Here is a 7,416-nt window from a genome sequence, read left to right on the forward strand (position 1 = left end):
GTCCTGGGGGGCTGGTGCTTTGAGCCCAGAGTCCAGTGCCCTTCTGGGTACAGTGTGGAGCGGTCCTGGGGGGCTGGTGCTTTGAGCCCAGAGTCCAGTGCCCTTCTGGGTACAGTGTGGAGCGGTCCTGGGGGGCTGGTGCTTTGAGCCCAGAGTCCAGTGCCCTTCTGGGTACAGTGTGGAGCGGTCGGTAGGAGCCAGTGACAGCCCAGTCAAGTCCTTTAAGGTCTCTGTGAGCTTCCCTGGGGCTGCACTGAGTGGGAGGCCGAGGGGGATGGGACGTGGAGGCAAGGAGACCCAGAAGAGGCTGGTGCGTGCGGAGAGATGGTGAGGCTAGACTTGGGGGTGGCTGTGGGGAGGGAGAAGGGACGGACTTGCCTATGACTGGGTGTGGGGGTCAATGAGGACCCCGAGTTTTGGGACCTTCACTTGTCAGCACATAGAGCCAGGGGACAGAAGAGGGCCTGAGGTGGGGGTGAGGGGGACAACCCCTGGACTGCGGCTCTACTCAGAACGCCCCCTCCCCTGCTACTCTTGCCACTGCCCACAACCCCCCTCCCTCAACCCCTGCATCCTCATTCTCTTGTGATTGATGAAGGCCCCATGTAGTGTTTGCTCAGCTGTCTGGGCCCTCTGGGGCCGGCTGCGAGTCTGTCCATGTGCATCTGTCTGTCTCAGGGAGGAGGAAACCTAAGGAGCGGTGGCGGTGGAGGGAGGGGGGCGGGCGAGGCAGAGTGGAAATCCACCAGGGTTTGGAGCCAGGCCCTCCTCGCTCTGCTTGGCTGGGGATGACTCATTCTGGGAAGTGGACAGTCCAGACCAAGGCTTTGATCCTCTGCTGGCTACAGGCAGTGCCCCCAGACCCTGGGACTCAGCCCCCACCATTGCCAACTGTTTACCCTCAGGGCCTTCCACCTGCTAGTGACCCCTGGTTTCCATCCAGGACAGCTCCCCTTCGGGCCCGAGGAGGGCCGTTCTAGGGTCAGGGCTGACCATGGGGCACGGGGTGAGCTGTGGGGGGACCCAGGACTGGGAAGATACCACCCTGCCTGCTTCTCCTCCATGGCCTGACTCAGAGACGGACCCACCACGCACACATCGGCCCCTCTTTGCTCTCCTCCCTCACCCCTTTGTCCCACAAGTCTAGCCTTTAAGGCTTTTGGCAGTCCACTTAGCCCCTCCATCTGCCTCCCGGGACCAGCCCCCCACTATTTCTCAGCTGGACATCTGCAGCAGCTGCCTCACGGGTCTCCCTCCCTGCTCCTACCTTTGCCCCTGCAATCCCTTCTGCTCAAGGCAGCCAGAGTGACCCTTCTGGAAGTGCTTCTGAATGTGTCACTCCTCTGCTTAAAACCTTCCATGGCTTCCCATTACTCTCAGTCTGACGCTGAGACTAACACAAAGCCAGAATGGCATGACCCACACTGACCTCCCTCCCTCCCTCCCTCCCTCCCTCCCTCAGTGCTACTTCTTGTAGCTCTCTGCTTAGGAAACGGAGTATTTTTCAATGGCCTAATTAGCCCTGTTTTATTCTCACCCCCAGGACCTTTGCACATGCTACTCTGTCCTTCACCAGGAGCATCCCCACAGCCTCTGCCTGGCTGACTCTTATTCAAGCTTTGGGTCTCAGGTTGGACCTCTTCTCCTTTTTCTGTCCTCTCCCCCGAGCAGCAGGCTGGGTCAGGGGCCTCCTCCAGGCTCCCGCAGACCTTGGGCTTCCCCCTAGTACAGCCCTGACCACGCTCGACAGGGCCCCTTCCTCAGTGCCTGTCCGCGCCCAGGATATAGTAGGTATCTGGGAGAAGGTTCAAGGGCAGGGAGGGAGGACCGCTGGGTAGCCAGGCCTCCTGGCTCTGTATGCAGCAGAAGGGAGGAAGGGGATCTTGGAGCAATTATCACAGTGAATGTGATCCCCCATTTCCAGGGCTCCAGCATAGTCCCACGGAAGATCCTCAACCCCTGCCACAAACAGAGGCAGCTGGAAGTCACCAACAGGGCTCTACCCACGGAATAATAACAGTGGAGATGACCCATGCTCTGTGCTGAGGGCCGCACCTGCATGAGCTCATTCTGTACCTTTATCACCCCCAGTTCACAGACGAGAAGGCTGAGGCTCTGCTCCGGGGCAGAGTGATTTGCCCAGGGTTACTCAGTCCTGCCAGAGCTGGGATGGGGACCCAGGATTGTGTGCTGTCCGTGTCACCGGTCTCCACCTGGCTGGTGGTGGGCGCTTCTCCCAGACTCAGCAGGCCTCAGTTCTTCCTCCGCAAAATGGACATCCCGAGAGCGAGCACTACTCAGGGCGTTCGGAAATCAGCTCGCTGCAGGCTAGTGCAATGCCGGGCATAGTTTCCAGAAGAGGAGGTCAAAGAGGGGCAGGGATGTGGCCAGGGTTGCAGAGCACGGGGGAGGGAATTTGTATCAGCCTCTGAGGCCGAGGCAGGTGGCACACGAGGTGAGATTTTCTCCATTAAGCCTCTCTCCGAAACCATAGACATCTTGGCTGGCCTGGTGGGGGTGCCCCTTCGGCGCCATCCTGGGAGAGCCGGGGAGGCTTGGTGGGGTCAGGGCTGTGGCCCCAGGCTCTCTCCAGTCCCGGCTCATCTCCCTCACTCCTTAGGCGGGAGCAGGGGTCCTCGGGTAGCAGGGGAAGGGAAGGCACACTTCCCTCCCACTAGGGAAGGCAGCTTCAAAGAGGCCCTGGAATCCTGAGCCACTCAGAGGCTAAAGGCTCCTTCCCAGCAAATGCTTGGGGGTCCCAACATAACGCCCTACCTCCCCTTCCCTCTCACAAAGCTGGGAAGCTCCCCTGTGAGCCTCGGTGGCCGCAAAGGAACCAGGGACTGGTCTGCAGCCTGGCCTGGCCCCGGTGGGAAGAGCACTGGACAGGGAGTCCAAGTCAGGCTCTGGCATGGCCTTGCTGTGCACGTGGCCCATCGTGGCCCTCTTGGCCCTGGCTGGGGCATCCATGGTTTGCTCCGGATGGAGCTGAGTGATTAACATGATGTTACTGAATCCTCAGAATCATCCCTGTGAGGCTGTGCTTAGTGAGGCTTGGAGGAGTGAGGTGACCCACCCACATTCGAGCAGCCGGTGAGTGGCAGAGCAGGAATTTGGTTTTTCAGTTTATGGAGGTACAATGGACATACAATAACTGCACAATCTGAGGAGTTTGGGCCTAAGTATGAACCCATAAAACCATCATTCCCGTCAAGGCAGTCAACATATCCACCATCCTCCAAGTTTTCTTGTGCCCTTTTGTGAGCCCTCCTGGCCCCCAATATCCCAAGGCAGCCACTGAGCTGCCTTCTGTCACTACAGGTTAGTTTGCATTTTCTAGAATGTTCTATAAATGGAATCACACAGTATGCATTCTTTATTGCCTGGCTGCTCTCACTCAGCATCATGACCTTGAGATTCCTCCATGGTGTCCCATGTATCAATAGTTAAATTTCTTCTTATGAATAACCTCTTATCAATAGTTAATAGTGGCATTCCATGGATGGCTGCACCACAAACTGTTGAGCCAGTTGCCTGGCGATCGGTCCTTTCCAATTTTGCCTATTACACATAAAGCTTCAATGAAGATTCGTGCGTAAGTCTGCATGGACCTAAGTTTTCACTGTTCTGGGATAAGTGCCTTAGAGCGGAAAGGCCAGTCCTATGGCAAGTGTGTGTTTCCATTTTTAAAAAGCTGCCCAATGTTTTCCAAAGTCAATGAACCGCTTTCCATTCCCACCAGTCCTGGAGGAGGGGGATGGGGATTTGAATAGAGGCCTGCCCCGCTCCGGAGCCCCTGTCCCTCACTGCTGAGCCCCAGAGCTCCCTGGCCCTTCCTCCTAGCTGGCCTCGCTCCCTGGGCTGGCTGGCTGGAAAAGGAGCCAACAAACCAGCAGGGGCTGAGATGCTCTCCACCCACAAGGGGCAGGCATCCCCCCACCTCTGCCCACCGCATTAGCCACCCCCACCCCTGTAGGTTTGGCTTCCTCAGTGAGCAGGGTGATGCCTTCCCAAAGGGCCCAGAAGCTCCTGGAAGGCAGGGCTGGGCACACAGTGGGCGACGGGGGAACAGGGCTGGACCCTCTGTGGACCCTTGTGTCTGACTTGCTGAGGAAGGGGGGGGTCTCCCAGGCCAGTGACAAAGGCTTCTGGGGGGCTGGGGGGTGCTGAGAATTTTAACCGGGCTCCTTACCAAGCCTGCGGGTGAGGGTGTGTGTGTGTGTGTGTGTGTGTGTGTGTGTGTGCGCGCGCGCGCGCGTGAAGGCCTGCTTGTGTGTGTGCTGGTAAAGGACTGTCACTTTGAGCTCCGAGAGGGGAGAAAGAAGTGATCAGAACCTTGGCAGAGGGGCGACACAGAGAGATAGAGACCCAGAACCAGAGAGAGAGAGAGAGAGAGAGAGAGAGGCAGCCAAACCCAGGAGGGGCGCACTCCCCTTCCAGACCCCGGGGAGGTGGGGAGGGGTGCGCGAGGGGAGCAGGGATTCTTCATTAAAAATGAAACCCCGGAGCCGGGCCCGCAGCGGCCGAGGAGCCGGGCTGCCGCAGCTTCCCTCTCGCAGGAGCACGGAGACCCGCGCCGGCTCCAGCCGCCCGCGGCCGACCTCACGCGTCCTCAAAGCCAGCCTGTCCCACTTCCCCCGCCGGTTGCTACAGCAACTGAGCTCTGAGTAATCAGCTGCACGGTGACCTTTCTTCCCCCGGAGAGAGGGAGGGAGGGAGCGCTCGGGAGGGAGGGCGGAGGGAGGGGGGAGGGCGGAGGGAGAGGAGGAGGGAGGGGAGGGAGAGCGGAGAACAGAGGGAGAAAGATGAAGAGGAGGAGGGGGAGAGGATGGAGGAGAGAGAGGAGAGAGAGAGGGGGAAAGATGGAGGAGGAGGGAGGGGGAGGAGGGAGGCTCAGCGGCCAGTCAAAGCAGTAAAAACACTGCAGCTGGGGTCTGAGGGCTTTCGGGGGATGAAGCTGGCAGTCAGAAGCGGGAGAGGGGAGGGCAGCTGCCCCCCCCCCCCCCCCCCCCCCTGCGGCGGGGGGGGGGGGAGCACGCCGGGGAGGGGGTGGGGGGTGGGGAGGACCGTGGAGGGTACTGACCTGAACAGATGCCACTGAGACACCCCGTCACCTGCCCCCAAGCCCTCCAGGGCTACCTCTCCCAAGTCTTGGGGGGTTGTGAGAGAATGACCAGTCCCTGTGTGTTCTCTGGCTCAAAAGATACTCTCCCCCGCAGTCAGGACATCCCCAATCCCCAGATGGGAACACTGAGGCCAGGAAGCTCGTTTACAGTTTTAGGACTGGGCGCCTGACCCCTGTGAAACCTCTCTCTCCCTAACCGCTATCCCCCTGGGAGGCAAGCTGCAGTCAGGGCGGGATGGGGGTGAGTCCTTGACCACTCCCAGGTCCCCCACTGCCCAGCTCTCTGGCCTCAGTTTCCCTGATTGTAAAGCAGAGATCCTGGGGTGGGAGACAGCACTGATTAAGGAGGTCTGTGGGGCCCCTACACCCAGGCATTGATTGGAAATTCTCTAAGCACAACAGAAGTGAGGCAGGTAGGATGTGAGATCCAGGGAGGATGGGAGCTGAAGGAACCAGGGAAGGAGTGGGCACAGATGGGAGCCCCCAGGAGCAGGGGAGCCACCATGGAAGGGCATGGAAGCCCCGCGGTCCCTGCTGTGCTCTCCCGCCCGCCCACGGGATCCTCCCCACTCGCAGCCCTGGGCCAGCACCAGGCCCATCACCCGCCTGGCCCTGGGGAACCGCCGGCCGCCTGTTTCTGAGGCCAGCCAGTCCTGGAGTCACAGCCGTGCCCACGGAATGGGGGAGGGATGACAGATGGTGGAGGTGTCGTTTTAACCAGAGTCTGCAGCAGTTGGGGAAGGGGGGGTGGAGGGAACGCAGGGTGGGAAGAGGCTGGGACCTTGCATTGTTGCTCCCTCGGGGCCCCTCTCTTCCTACTTCTCTCCACCTGGGCACCTCTCCCAAGCTCTGCTCACTCACCTGACCCGACAATCCTGTCCCTTGGGCTGCCCAAAGTCCCATGGACTCTGTGGGCGCCCCTGGGGTCTGCAAGTTGTCGGGGTCCCCCGGGAGGCAGGGGCAACAGTGGCAATCTCTGAAGGCTCCACCACTCATGAGGAGAGCCCCGTGACCGCCCAACACGCAGCGAGGACACCCCGGCTGGCCAGGAACCGCCAGGGCCTGGCAGGGGGTAGTAGGAGCCAGCCCAGAGTCCAACCTTCGGCTCCGGGCTTCGGCTGGAGTAGTCGGGGCCGATGGGCAGCAAAGCTTGGGAGGGGCTTGTGTTTTTACCCTAGCTCAGCACTGAGGTGGATTCCAGAACCTCTCTGGGCCTCAGCATTTGCATGTCCAGCAGTGAAGGGTGCCCGCCCCACCCACCTGGCTGGGGGGCAAACCACCCGTGATGGGGAGGCAATGGCGAGGTGATGCCCCTCTTTTACAAGTGAGGAAAGCAAGACTCCTGGCTGCTGACTGGAAGCCCTGTGCCCTGGGGTGTCTGGGATGAGGTGCATGTGAAGCAGAGTTGGGTCACCACAGCTGGCTGCCGTGGCTGTGAGCTGGCCTGTTCCCTGGGGTTCTTGGTCCCCTGAACGTCCCCATTCCAGAAACCTGCATGCACCAGACCTTTGTGGAGTAAGGGACACTCATCCCACACCAACCCCGTGGGACCTAAGAGATGGCTTCTTAACTCCAGCCCATATCAGTGGGGCTTGACCAGACTCAGGGGACCGTGTTTCCGGTGTGGGACTTTGCTGTGAACAGAATTCCCCGAGCCCCATCAGAAAATGTTGACGGGAGCTGCACCGAAGGTCCTGTGGGTGTGGGAAAGAGAGGCGCATCACAAGAGACTGGTCAGTAGGTTTGGAGAGGCCGTGGCGCCAGGAGTACTCACAGCCCAGGAATCTTTTCTGATCTTTGGGTATTGGGGGGCAGGGACCATTTCCCTTTTAGACAGATAAGGAAGGTGAAGTCCAAGAAGGCTGGATGACTTACTAGACATCCCATCGGGCATTAGGGGCAGGATCAGGGCAAAAGCAAGATTCTCTGAACCCCAACTGGTGTGCTTTTTGCTGTATGTCAGTGCTACCTACCCACTCACCCATCCATCTATCCTCCCATCCATGCATCTGCCTATCCACCTGCTCACCCACTGATCCATCTACCCGGCCTCCATCCGCCCAACCATCCACTCACCCGTCTACCCACTCATGCATCCATCCTCTCATCGACCTACCCCAACACTCGTCCGTCCATCCACCCACTTATCCACTTACCCACCCACCCATTCATGAACCTGTTCACTTCTCCATCTTCCCATCTTACATCCATCTACCCACCCACCCACCCATCCATCCACATATTCATCCATCCATCCATCTATCCATCCACTTATCCATCCATCCATCCAT

Source organism: Callorhinus ursinus, unplaced genomic scaffold (genome assembly GCF_003265705.2).
Source record: "Callorhinus ursinus isolate GAN/ISIS: 27379988/994484 unplaced genomic scaffold, GSC_fseal_2.0 scaffold24, whole genome shotgun sequence".
Taxonomy (NCBI): Eukaryota; Metazoa; Chordata; class Mammalia; order Carnivora; family Otariidae; genus Callorhinus; species Callorhinus ursinus.